Below are 12507 nucleotides of genomic sequence, written 5' to 3'. Positions count from 1 at the left end.
ACAACTTTATTTAAATACAAAACCGTGAGTGGTTGTTTAGGCTTTGGTTAAGACTATCTGTCCCCCCGCCTGGGGACAGAACTGACTTCCGGGCACCACCAAAAGCAAGTCGGGGAAGAATTGGAGCTGAGACACAGACCCTCAGCTCTCACCCGCCTGCTCCCCAAAGGCTTGCCGGCCCTAGTCCCATTCTAGGGATTGGACGAAAAGATGGCAAGCCCCAGGATTCCTTTAACGGAATTCCCTTTCCGCAGCAACCATGGAGGGGCAGGCCCAGCCTATCCTAACCCCTCCATGGAGGGGCAGGCCCAGCCTATCCTAACCCCTCCTCCACCAATTTATAACCAATGCCTAACCGCAACCTTACAAGTTGTGATGATTTGCTACTCAGTAGGCAAAAACCAAATGGCCCAGCCAATCAGCCAGATGGACAAAATTCCTACCAGGCCCCCGCTCCAAAGCAGACGACCCCATGACAGGCATAGCAAGGTCAAAGCAACAACCCCTTACTTTAGGGCGGGTGAGCGGGTGATCCGTTGCACACAGCAAAGAGAAAGCTCCAGGCTGCATGCAGAGTATTTAAACATTTTACCCCTCCCACCAAAATTGTAACATAACTTTTACCCCAGCAACCCAGTGAACCAATCATTGCCCCAGGCCATCTTTAGAGACCCTGCCTGGTAACAGCAGGGTCTCTAAAGATGGCCTGGGGCAGACCCCACCACAACACGTGCTCTCCATGAAGGAGAACACGCTTTGTCGTCACCCCCCCCCCCCAGGTCTAGCTGCTCTATGTTTGATCAAAGATCAGATTGGGTGGGGGAGACACATCATAAAATGGTTCTAGACCATGTTCTGCCTCTACTGAGGAAGTCGCTTGATTTTAAAGGAGGGGAGGGAATGAATCAGATCAAAGTGCCACCTGACTCTTGAATATCTAAGTTCTTTCATCCTTAAAGTAATTGTGCGAAAGCGCTAAAGCAGTGCCACAATGTGCTGTTCTGTCTCGTAAGAAAATTACTCCAAGTGCCTATAGCATATATTATTTCCTTGCAACTAAATGAAATGAAAGAAATACTGGCAGAAATAGTCTGATGTCTTTGAAAATTCATTTTGTCCATTAACTACTAGCAAGACTTGCATTTCTATAACTGACTTCTTATAAGGGAGCTCAACTGTGAAAACGTCTTCAGTCCTTGCGTTACAGTCTGATTTTTCCCCCTCTTCCCTTTTTTTTAAAGGCAGCGTGTGTCTTTTTGAAGCTTTGAAGACAGAATGGTTCAGACATCCACTCAGAACTAGGTTTTCGGGAGCTAGTCTTGAAAGAGCTTGCTAACAGTAGCTACGCGCTGAAATCTAGTAACATTGATGGCATGTCCTGATAAAGAATTCCACCCCAGACTCAGCATTATTTGACTAGGCATGAATTTCTGCATTATTCAGCTTCCCAATGCTACAAACTAGCATTGGTATTGGGGAATATGGAGGTGGAAGGGTAGAGAGAGACAGAAAGAAAAGAAGCAAGAGGAGGGGGGGGGGGAAACTCAGTAAAAGGAATAGCTGTAGCCATAAATGTGATGAATGGCTTGCTAGAAACTACATTAAATAGCAGCAATATCAGTTCCAAGATGAGATCTGCAACATTCTTATTGCCAGGCTATGTGGCTGGATGATTCACTGTATGCTCACTTTTCATGGTCATCTTTTAATGGTATGTCCTGTGTCACTAGTCATTTGCACTTGTACTGCAGAAGACTCATGTGCTACTGCCTACCATTCCATCACACATTTCTCATTTGCCAGAGTATTATTAAGGGATGGGAAAGAAAATTAGGAATCTGACTGGTTGTGCCTCCTGTTCCTTCCACTAACAGTGGATTTATTCTCCGCCCTTTATCTAGCCTGGCATTGAGCTCTCAAGTCCTTCTGCCAATGAAATTACTTTTCTCAATTTTCCTTCTGCGCATTACAATCTCACTGTATCACGAGTTTTCAGTTGGCAGAGGCATGCATTTACAACACAGCAAACCAGAAACATCACCCTGCGGGTGTAATTTCTGCTGTCTTAATAGGGGTAATGCTTACAGTTTTGAGCTTAGTGACTTTAGAAATCGGCTTCCTAAGCTAGCTACGCATTTTGGTTCAGCCATATTGGGGTACTGCGGGTTGCTCTGATCACAGAAAGGATATTGTAGAGCTGGAAAAGATACAACCCCCCCTCACTAAAATGACCCTAGGAAATGCCTTTGTGACCAGGAAAGGTTAAAGAGGTTGGGGCTTTCTAGTTTCGAGGAAAATAATTATTAAGGGGGAGGTGAAAAAACTGTTTGGTGTGGAAAAAGTGATAGAGATTTATTTTTTCCCTCTAGCTCTTATAATATTAGAACTTGGGATCATCAGTACTGAGAGCTGCCCTGTGAAATCAGTGCAGAAATAAGAGATTTCAATGACTCTGTGATTGGACAAACATGTGTGCCCTCCTGCCGTGAAAATGGAGGTAGAAGAACAGAAGCCAATGAGAACTGAGCATGCTCAGTGGGCATGGAATGAATTTAGGTGGTGAGGGAGGAAGAAAATCAGAAGTATGGGAGTGGAAAGGTTGGAATTCTGACCTGAAGCACTGCATCTGTTTTGATATATATTTCAAACTATCACATCTAGTTCTGTTCCTACCTAATTCTTCGACCTTGACAATGCTTTATTGTTTCAAAGTACTGTTAGGTCTGCACTTTAATTAAAAGTCACTAGGGGACATGCAACCCAGAAAGGTCTTGGTGAACTTTCAGATGAAATCATAGTTAAGGCCACCTCCATTCATTCCTACATGTTTAAATAAAATACATTTGCATCTCATGGCTCTGATAACAGCTACTGAATAAAGTGAATAATTATATCAAGGCATTTTTGATTGCTTGTGTTGTTGAAGATTGCTCAGTGAATCAGCCGACTCTTCCTCCGCCCTCCTCTGATTGCAAGCTATATGGGTATTGTTTGGCCTCCAAGTTCTATTTTTGAAACTTAACTTGGCCGCAGTTACTTGGAATTCAGTGCATTTAGCCACCATCTCTAAAGCCAAACATTGCTCGCAAAAAAAAAAAGCAACTTGAAAGTTTGCCATAAGGGCTGTGAAATTTCTAGCATGATTCACTGGAACCAGGACACTTAAAATTAGTACTCTGTTAACACTAAGCTCTTTTAAAAATTCATCTTGATTTACAGCTTTAAGCCAAATCTCTTCTTTCTTTTGCTTAGGAAAGCTCTCCAGTATATTAAGCAGAGATTTGCCACAGTCCTCTTATCTGTGCTGTGATCCTGGAAACCAAAGTTGTTCTATGTAAAGGCCCTGCATTTTGTTTAATATTATACTGTTATAGCTTGAACTATTTTTTCTTACCATGGGAACCTATTAAAGGCAAGGTATAGATTTTCTGATAGCCAATAGCTGGCCATTTTCAGACATTCTAATTTTACCAGCCTTGTATAGGGAAGCTTTTTAAAGTATAGTGTTTTATTGCCTAGGACTTGCTGATCAGAAGGTGGGCGGTTCGAATCCCCGTGATGGGGTGAGCTCCCGTTGCTCGGTCCCTGCTCCTGCCAACCTAGCAGTTTGAAAGCACATCAAGTGCAAGTAGATAAATAGGTACCGCTCTGCCGGGAAGGTAAACGGCATTTCCGTGCGCTGCTCTGGTTCGCCAGAAGCGGCTTAGTGATGCTGGCCACATGACCGGGAAGCTGTACACCGGCTCCCTCGGCCAATAAAGCGAGATGAGTGCTGCAACCCCAGAGTGGGCCATGAATAGACCTAACGGTCAGGGGTCCCTTTACCTTTATATATGTTGGAAGCAGCCCAGAGTGTCTGGGGCAATCCAGTCAGATGGGTGGGGTACAATTATAATCATCAACATGTTCACCAAATTATCCAGGTTTCTTTCAGGGGAGACATGGTCAATTTGTATGACTGGTGGTAGTAGTAGTAGTAGTAGTAGTAGTAGTAGTAGTAGTAGTAATATAATAATTAATAGTAAAATTTATTACTTATACCCTGCCCATCTAGCCGGGCCTCCCTAGTCACTCTGGGCTGCTTCCAACAGGATATTAAAAACATAATAAAATAAGGCAAGGCGCAAGTCAATCAAATTTTAAAGGAGGACATGATCCAGGCAAAGTGAAACATTGTTGGTGTGTGTGTGTGTGTGTGTGTGTTTGTGTTTAATCTCTCCTGATTGATCAAAAATACTTTAAAAGGATTGTGCTTCAAATGTATAGACTGAATTTCAACCTTTCCCATTGGTCAGGGTCTAAATTCACCACCACCTTACAATTTGCCATAAACAATTGTAAATTGCGGGTAATTCACTAAGTAGCCGAACAATGATGCACAATGAATAATGACTGTGTTTTTACAAATTCTTTGTCATAGAAAAATGAAGGAACACTACTGAAATTTATTTTTAAAATATTAGCAGCACAGAGAGGAACAAAAATTGACTCTCAGGAAGAAGGCAAAAATCTGCAATCAGCCAATGAAAGTGATAGGTAGCAATTTAACATTGTACAAAATGAAACACTAACTTCTATCTACACCTTCTGGGACACATTGCAACTGGGGCCAGTGGCATAACTAGATTTATACAAGGATCCTCTAACTACAGGATAGAATTATTGGTAAGTCTCCAGCAGCTACCCTCCAGCAGCTACCCCTCTTCTTAGAAACATACCTTTGAATACTACCTCTGAATACCAGATATAGTCTGGGGCATCTTGCCTTGTTGAAGCAACGGATTGGCCATTGTTGGCAGACAAAATGTTGAATCAAGTAAACCATCGGTCAAACCCATCCTAGGAATCCTGCTTAAAATTTAAAAAATCTATTAGATCCACACACTGCAAGGTTATATTGAAATGAGAAAGACCATTCAGGAATTGATAAAAAGCATTTGATTGGCTTTTAATAACAAAAAACACAGACAGCCCAAACCTAAGATGTTAAGAGTAAGCATAGGAGCCAACTCCTAGGGTCCGTGGGGGCTTTGGTACCAGTAAAATATTTGAGGGGGCCCCCATTGGTTGGCACCAGTGTGTTGCACTGTGTCATGTGATCAGTTATGTGAGGCGGGGCTTACCTGGGTCCCCACAATATATTATTCAAGCTGGCACTCCTCAGAATATGGAATAATTCTGCAAGGTCCAGCAAACTAGAATGCATGCTTTTTCTTCAAGCACTTGACTCAAAAGGCTGCAGTTCTTTGATGATGAACTTCAGCACCCACTGAAGAAACCTGTCAGCCGTTACCTCTCCTTCTGTGATGTAATGATAAGTTGTCTGTTGTTCTGATAAAATATTTTGACACCTGAAATTTAGAAGCTTGTCAGAACTCTGTGTGTTGGCACAGAGGTTTCTTCTTAACTGCAAATGCCACAAAACACTGTGGAAATCTCCTATATATTTGTGTAGCATTGGGCGGCCTTTAAAAAAGCGCCACCTAGTTAAGGAAATTTACCTCTCTCATGTGAGACCTTCTGTGAGATTACTGCACTGCAATGGCCTATGATACATCAGGGGGTCTAGCATGATCTGCCAGTGATGACAGGCCAGTACATGATTAGAAATCCTCTATCTCCGTAAACCATATGGCAGATGATAGAAAAGCACTTTAAAAAACACACAACTGTTTCTTAAAGATGCTCTTTTCCTGGTGCTCCTCTCTAATCTTTGACCTGATCTGCAAGAAAGGATCATTCTGGTTGCCTTCCTGAGAGGTTTCTGTGAGTCACACTAAGGTGCTTGCAATCCATCAAATGCCTACACAATAGTATCTGTACAATATTTAGCTTGCAGATCTGCATATATCTGAAATAGTTAAAAAGTTATAGAATTTAGGGGAAGGGGGTAGTACTCTCATTTTCTAGGATTCAACAGCACCAGAATCATATATCCAAAAGTTTATTCAAAATCATACAAGAATAAGAGAGGGAATAACACACCATTTTTTTGCAACACTTTTATTAAAAACACACAATCTGCACTGGAAAATGTAGCACTATTAAAATAGTTGGACCGATTAACATAAACAATAGCAACTTATAATTGTGTGCATAGCCATTTGCTAATCCGGTCATCTGTCGTATTATTGCTAATCTTTGAAGAAAATAAATTGTTAACACAGATCAAAAGATTGCTGGATTTTTCCAATCCTTTGTTTCTATGTCTGTCTGTCTTACTTTGTATTCCAATAGCACAATCTCAGGAATATCCATGACACATTGTTCTGATAATTAAAAGCTATTTCTTGTCCCCAACCGATCCATTTCACTGTGAGTGTGTTAACATGAAACATTACCCAGCTCTGAGGTCTGGATATTGATTACTTCCAACTGTACATCTGCTAATATGTTGGGTTTTTTTTTTGTAGAATAGATAAATGTGTTTACCCCAACACAAAGAAACACACACACATATATATCCTACTTTCATAGCCATGAGATATGAGAGAGAAAGAGATCTACAGGAGGTTTAATTGTCCCATTCCACTTATTTCTTTACTTCCTCCTTTGAATCAACAAGTTCGAAGCCAAAACCCCTTGCCATTATTTTTATGAAGGGCAAATTGTTGTTTGGAAGTAAAACAAACAAACAGCAACACTTTTTATAAAAAAACCCAAACTTTTAAAACAACAATGCAACAACAACTGAAAGATAATAATCAGATGGAGAAGTTGATACGGCTATTTTGCTGGTTGTTAAAAGAGTTTATAATACGTTAAACTGACTCCAAGGGGTTTAATTTTCCAGTGCTTTTACAACCACAACCTTTCTTATTGAGAAGGTCAATAGGCACAATATGAAGTCTTGTAAATCACAGCCTCACTATGCCTGTAATATCTAATGTGACCCTATTCACACATCTTAAAAATTATAAAGCCCAGCAAATGCTGTATATCAAACAAATAAATCAGGTGCCATAAATATAGGCTTCCTTTTAGTTCTAGACAGAATAATTCGCCCACATTTCCCATGTTTGAAATTGTTTATCGGCTTCTCCAGCAAGTCCCCTTCTTGGTATTCAGAAAGCAGACCTCCTGCATTTAATCTTTTAAAACACTTAATAGGACCAAAGCTGCCTGAAAGCAGTTTCTTTTAAAGAAATGACCTCACTTAAGTCCTTAATGAGTACAAACATGAAAGAAATGAAACAATTACATTGCAATCATTCTTAATATTTGATTTTAAATGTTATCATTTAAAACTGTGGTATCCATCGGAAGGAAAAGAGTAATGGCAATTAAAGTACAAGGGTGACCTAATTTTCTATTCCACTGTTTCAGGTATAATATTTTATGTCTTACATTTATAAGAGATTCTTTGCATGCAGACGCCAAGCGATACAAGAACACCGGCCTTTTTATGTGGATCGGTTCAGGGAATTAACTCTCCCCCTCTGCCATTTGTTTGAGCCACAGCTGCTGCCACTTGTGTTGTAAATCTTCTGTTATAGTATTCAGAGTAAACTTCATACTTGGCTGAAGGAAATCAGACAATATAAGAGCTTGCTAACATTCTAAAAAATACATTGGTGAGGGACCTAATACAAGGCCACACATCCCCATGTTTTTTTTGTGTGGTGGTACAGAATCTGCTAGCAGGCCTGTGGCCATTTTATAGCGCTAATGATGTGTTTCATGGAATATATTTCCCCTTCTCTCAGCCAAGCTTTAGTGCCTTACAGTAGAGAACCAGAACAAACCATACTGAAATAAATGAGGTTTGACTTGCTAATATAGCTTAAGGATGAGTTTGATAGTTCTACGACTGTTTTAGGAGAAATTAATCCACTGAGGTACGATATTTGTTTTATATGCCTAAAGTTCCCAGATTAAAACTTTGTTACCCTCTATTAAGGGCTGGTCCCTTCTATTTCCCACTCCTTATCAGGTCCACCCACCCATTTTTCTGTTCCCCTGACCTACTGGTCTCTCTGCAAACAAATATTGCCCTCTCTCAAATATTACCCTCTTTCTCCATTTTCCTATCCCAAATAGTTTCTTCCTTTGTTATTCTTTTGGCCACAGGTGGTGATGAAAATGAGCACATTCTTCTGACACTAAAACTACACACCTCTGAATGCAGCATTGGCGAAGCAATGGGATGTAATACAGAGTGGATTTCCCCACCTCTTCCTCCACTATTGATTATCTTCAAAAGAGCTCAGGACTCCAGCCCCATGTGTGGAAAGGGAAATTTCAGTAAGTGTAGCTTGCATTACTATTTATTTATTTATTTCATAAATTTATCAGCCTTTTGATTGCTTAACCTCAACCCACCCACCCCCCCGCCCTGCCAACAACGCCTCCTAAAATCCACTCCTCTACACAACTTATTAAAGACTCAGGAGCCATGAGCTCTTTTATATCAAGCCATCATATGTACAAAGTCATACTCCAGCCTATTCATGAGAAACTTCCCTCAGCCCCAGCTAACCATCGCCACGGGTCAAGAATCATGGGAATAGCAGTCCAGCAACATCTGAAGAACTACAGGTTCCTCAGCTCTGTTTTATGGCATGTGCTCTGCAGTCAAAAACAGTTGTGAGTTACGAACTACCAGCAGCACTTTCATTTAACTTAGATTCAGGCTCCATTCAGAAGGCACTTTATTCAGTCTTCCTGTTTCCCTACCTGTTGATTTCCACACTATATGATCTTTCACATGACATAAACACCACTTCTGGAAGTCTAGTGGAACCCAGCAGAAATTCAGTGCTAATTTCCATGTTACTTGTTTGCGTGTCGAGGTCCCCAGGGCCACCCCAATAACTCACACATCACACAGAATTTTTGTTTAAGATTTTTGGCATAATTTTGGCCACAACTTTATTGAAATACAAATTTGTGAGTGGTTGCTTAGGCATTGGTTGCGACTATCTGCCCCCACCATGGGGGGACAGACTGACATTCCGCACGATGCGAAAGTCAGAATAGGGGAATACACTTGGGGGTTACACGGAGCAGGGAACCTGCCCTCACCCCAAATGCAACCAGGAGCTCATTGCTATGGCCCGAGCCCCCTTGACAGAGTGGACAAGCAATAGTTAGCCCCCAATTCCTTTAATGGAATCCCTTGCAGCAGCAGCATTAGAGGGGCAGGCACAGCCAATCCATGCCCCTCAACCAACCAAACCATAAACCAATGCCTAACTGCAACCTTACAAGTTGTTGACGATTTGCTACGCAGTAGGCAAAAACCAAATGGCCCCAGCCAATCAGCCAGATGGACAAAATTCCTACCAGCCCCTGCCCCAAGAGCAGACGACCCCATGACAGGCATAGCAAGGTCAAAGCGAACAACCCTATTCTAGAGAGGGGTGGATGGGCAATCGGATGCACGGGCGAAAAGAGGAAGCCCTAGCCTCGTGCAAGGAGTTTTTGCATTTCTGGCTGTCGTCAATAAATGGCAACATTAACTTCTTCCCAACAACAAGGGAAGCCCCAATCGCATCGGTGGCCAATGAACAATTAGCCCGCCCCCAACTTTGGAGTGTCCTGGCTGCCCCCGCCGCAACACGTGCTCCATGAAGGAGAACACGCTTTCCAGAAAAGAAATCTGTTTGCAACTCCGTGAACTTGGTTTCCATACAATCTCACATCACAGCACTGACCAGACCCAGTGGACTCTTAAGGCCCTTAACTTTCTTAGCTGTGGACAGGCTGTTAGTCTTCAAGTTTTAACATGTAACAAACAAACAAACACCCCCCTGGCTGTGCTGTCTGCTGGAGGCACAGCCAGCTTTTATGCCTGACTGGCAGGCCCCATGGAAGACTGGCTCTGCCAATAATAATAATAATAATAATAAATAAATAATTTATTATTTGTACCCCGCCCATCTGGCTGGGCGTCCCCAGCCACTCTGGGCGGCTTCCAAAAAAATATTTAAATCATCCTCTAATACATCAAACATTAAAAGCTTCCCAAAACAGGGCTGCCTTCAGATGTCTTCTAAAACTCTGGTAGTTGTTCTCTTTGACATCTGGTGGGAGGGCGTTCCACAGGGAGGGCGCAACTACCGAGAAGGCCCTCTGCCAGGTCTACTACCAGAGCATTACTCACCCAACAGTGCCCTAATTGGCACAAACAAATGTTAAATTTTGGCGGGCGATTCTGCCAGTCCCTGCAGCTGTCCAACAGCCATGCTGACATTGGCCAACCACGAGGGCTGATAGCAGTCCTCCTTCATTCCCCGGAAACCACACCAGGAAATCGCCACCACTTTCTGAGTTATGGTAAGCAGTCTTAACATGTCAAAAAAAAGAAATAAATTGTAACTATAGCATCCTTCTTTGTTTTGCTTTGCTTAACTGTACAGTAAAGGATGAATCCATAGCTAAATTTTGGAACAAATTATTATTTTATTACAATAGCAACCTAAGCCTAATGGATCACACAATATCTTTGAATGCTTTCATATGAAAAGCCAAGAATAATAAATAAGCTTATAGAATTCTATTTATCTCATCTGACTATATGAACTATGAAGGTAACTTCCAAAACGCTTCTCTTTTCAAATCCTTAGGAGTGTGTTTTCCTTTGCTGCATTTTTGCATAGATATACTTCATAAATATGATTACAATTTTCTCTCTGATACACTTTCAATTTACTATTTATATTGGCCATATATTGAATATCAGTGTCGCATCAACTACAGAGTGACTGGATAAAGAAGGTCGTAGAAGTAGCCATTATTTTCATTTTTTAATTTGCTTTCCACTGCCATGAAATTTTATAAGCTTAATATTATTTTAAATTATCCTTTCTGCACCCATACATGAGGGATATGTATGTGACTTTGAATGACATTTGCAGTTTAGAAACACACAGGCTGGTATCTAAAATCCCCAGCTCCTGAGGGAACCCAGAGAAAAAGCAATATTCCCACAATGGGAAAGGAAAACATATAGTAAGGTTAATTAGATAATTCCAAAAAATGCTTACCTGCCTGGGCTGACCTGCCATCTCTCCCATCTCAAAGCAATGACTAGAAGGATAATAAATGTTAAAATAATTTTGTTGCTTAGAAAATGCTGTATTGGCTGACGGTAATTGTCTTTAGGAGCAATCCTCAGAAGTTTAATCAAAGTGTCAGATGCCAAAGTATTATTGGCACACTCACAAATATACTACAGCATAAGCTTTCATGGACTACAGTCTGCTTAATTAAAAGCATGAAGTGCTATCTCGAGTTGCGACTGGGAGTGGGAACTGTAAACTGGGAGGTCAATTTAAAGGAAAACAGAATGCTGAATTTCTGTATTTCATTTCCCTCTGACTTTCCCATTTAAATAAGCAGCTAGTCAATACTGGGAGAATAACCACAATATTAATGACCACCCAGCATTTATAAAACAATAAACACCAGAGGCAGATTTAGGACAGTATGATTGGTTCCGCCACACTGGGTGCTGAGTGTAGGGAGCACTGCATAGTGTTGCAACTATGACATAGTGAATTTTGGCCTTGAACAGGGTGCTGCTGAAATTTTAAAGACCAAATTTTGCCCCTGCATACCAATCTGCTTGTAAGTACAATGGAACCCCTGGTCAAGAACTTAATTCGTTCCGGAGGTCCATTCTTAACCTGAAACTGTTCTTAACCTGAGGTACCACTTTAGCTAATGGGGCCTCCCGCTGCTGCCGCCACGCGATTTCTGTTCTCATCCTGAAGCAAAGTTCTTTACCCAAGGTACTATTTCTGGGTTAGCGGAGTCTGTAACCTGAAGCATCTGTAACCTGAAGTGTTTGTAACCCGAGGTACCACTGTATCCCCAATGAGTTCAGTAGGACAGAATTCTAAGTAGAAGGGCAGCCTTATTTCACTGAGCTGAGGCGTAGCACCACATTTTAAAATCTCCTAATGAGGAGATGTAAAAATGAGAGACTGTTCAGACATGAAGTTGGTACTTATCTACATAACCACTATAAGGAGAAGGCAGCCTTAAGCCCAAAAGTAGGGTGAGGGAGGAAAGTTGGCAGGGGGGGGGGGCAGGTGAAAGAGAAGCTTTTCTGAAGCCTCCTCAACCATTTTCACAAGGGACAAATTTGTAATTACACAATCGCCATATGCAAATTGAATGGAGGGAAATGGCAAGCGGAATATCAATTTTTAAAATGCATATTTTTTTGGGGGGGGGGTGTTAATTCTCTAGACTAGATTAAAACACTCAGAAGGAATACACCCCAGTATGGCCATAGTGTCATTTTGTGAGATTGTATTCAGTCTTACCCAGAATCTTAGCAAAAAAGAGAGGGAAGGAACGGTGTCAGGTTATTCGTTATGCTTCAAAATCCCTTGGGATAGAAAGATTGGGAGGGAGATAAAAGTGTGCTGAGGATACCACTGAAGGCCTACTTCAGACACTTACTGGCTCATCAATCCTTTTGTGTGGTGGAGGAAACAAGTGCCTCTTTCTACCACATACCTAAATTACATGTCATACAGACCCTTCATAAAGCAA

The 12507-nt window shown here is 41.5% G+C and overlaps 1 long non-coding RNA gene across 1 annotated transcript in view; it reads left to right on the top strand.

The window, feature by feature from the left end:
- The window catches only part of LOC309379671, a 111497-nt gene that overhangs the window by 26629 nt on the left and 72361 nt on the right, over window positions 1-12507 (top strand). Inside the window, exon 2 of the long non-coding RNA XR_014172582.1 lies at window positions 8071-8244. This is a non-coding gene — a long non-coding RNA (uncharacterized lncRNA). The remainder of the gene's footprint in view (window positions 1-8070; window positions 8245-12507) is intronic.

Source organism: Podarcis melisellensis (genome assembly GCF_964234715.1).
Source record: "Podarcis melisellensis genome assembly, chromosome: 10".
NCBI lineage: Eukaryota > Metazoa > Chordata > Lepidosauria > Squamata > Lacertidae > Podarcis > Podarcis melisellensis.
Note: the sequence above shows the minus strand (reverse complement) of the source record. Positions and strands in the feature narration are given on the sequence as shown.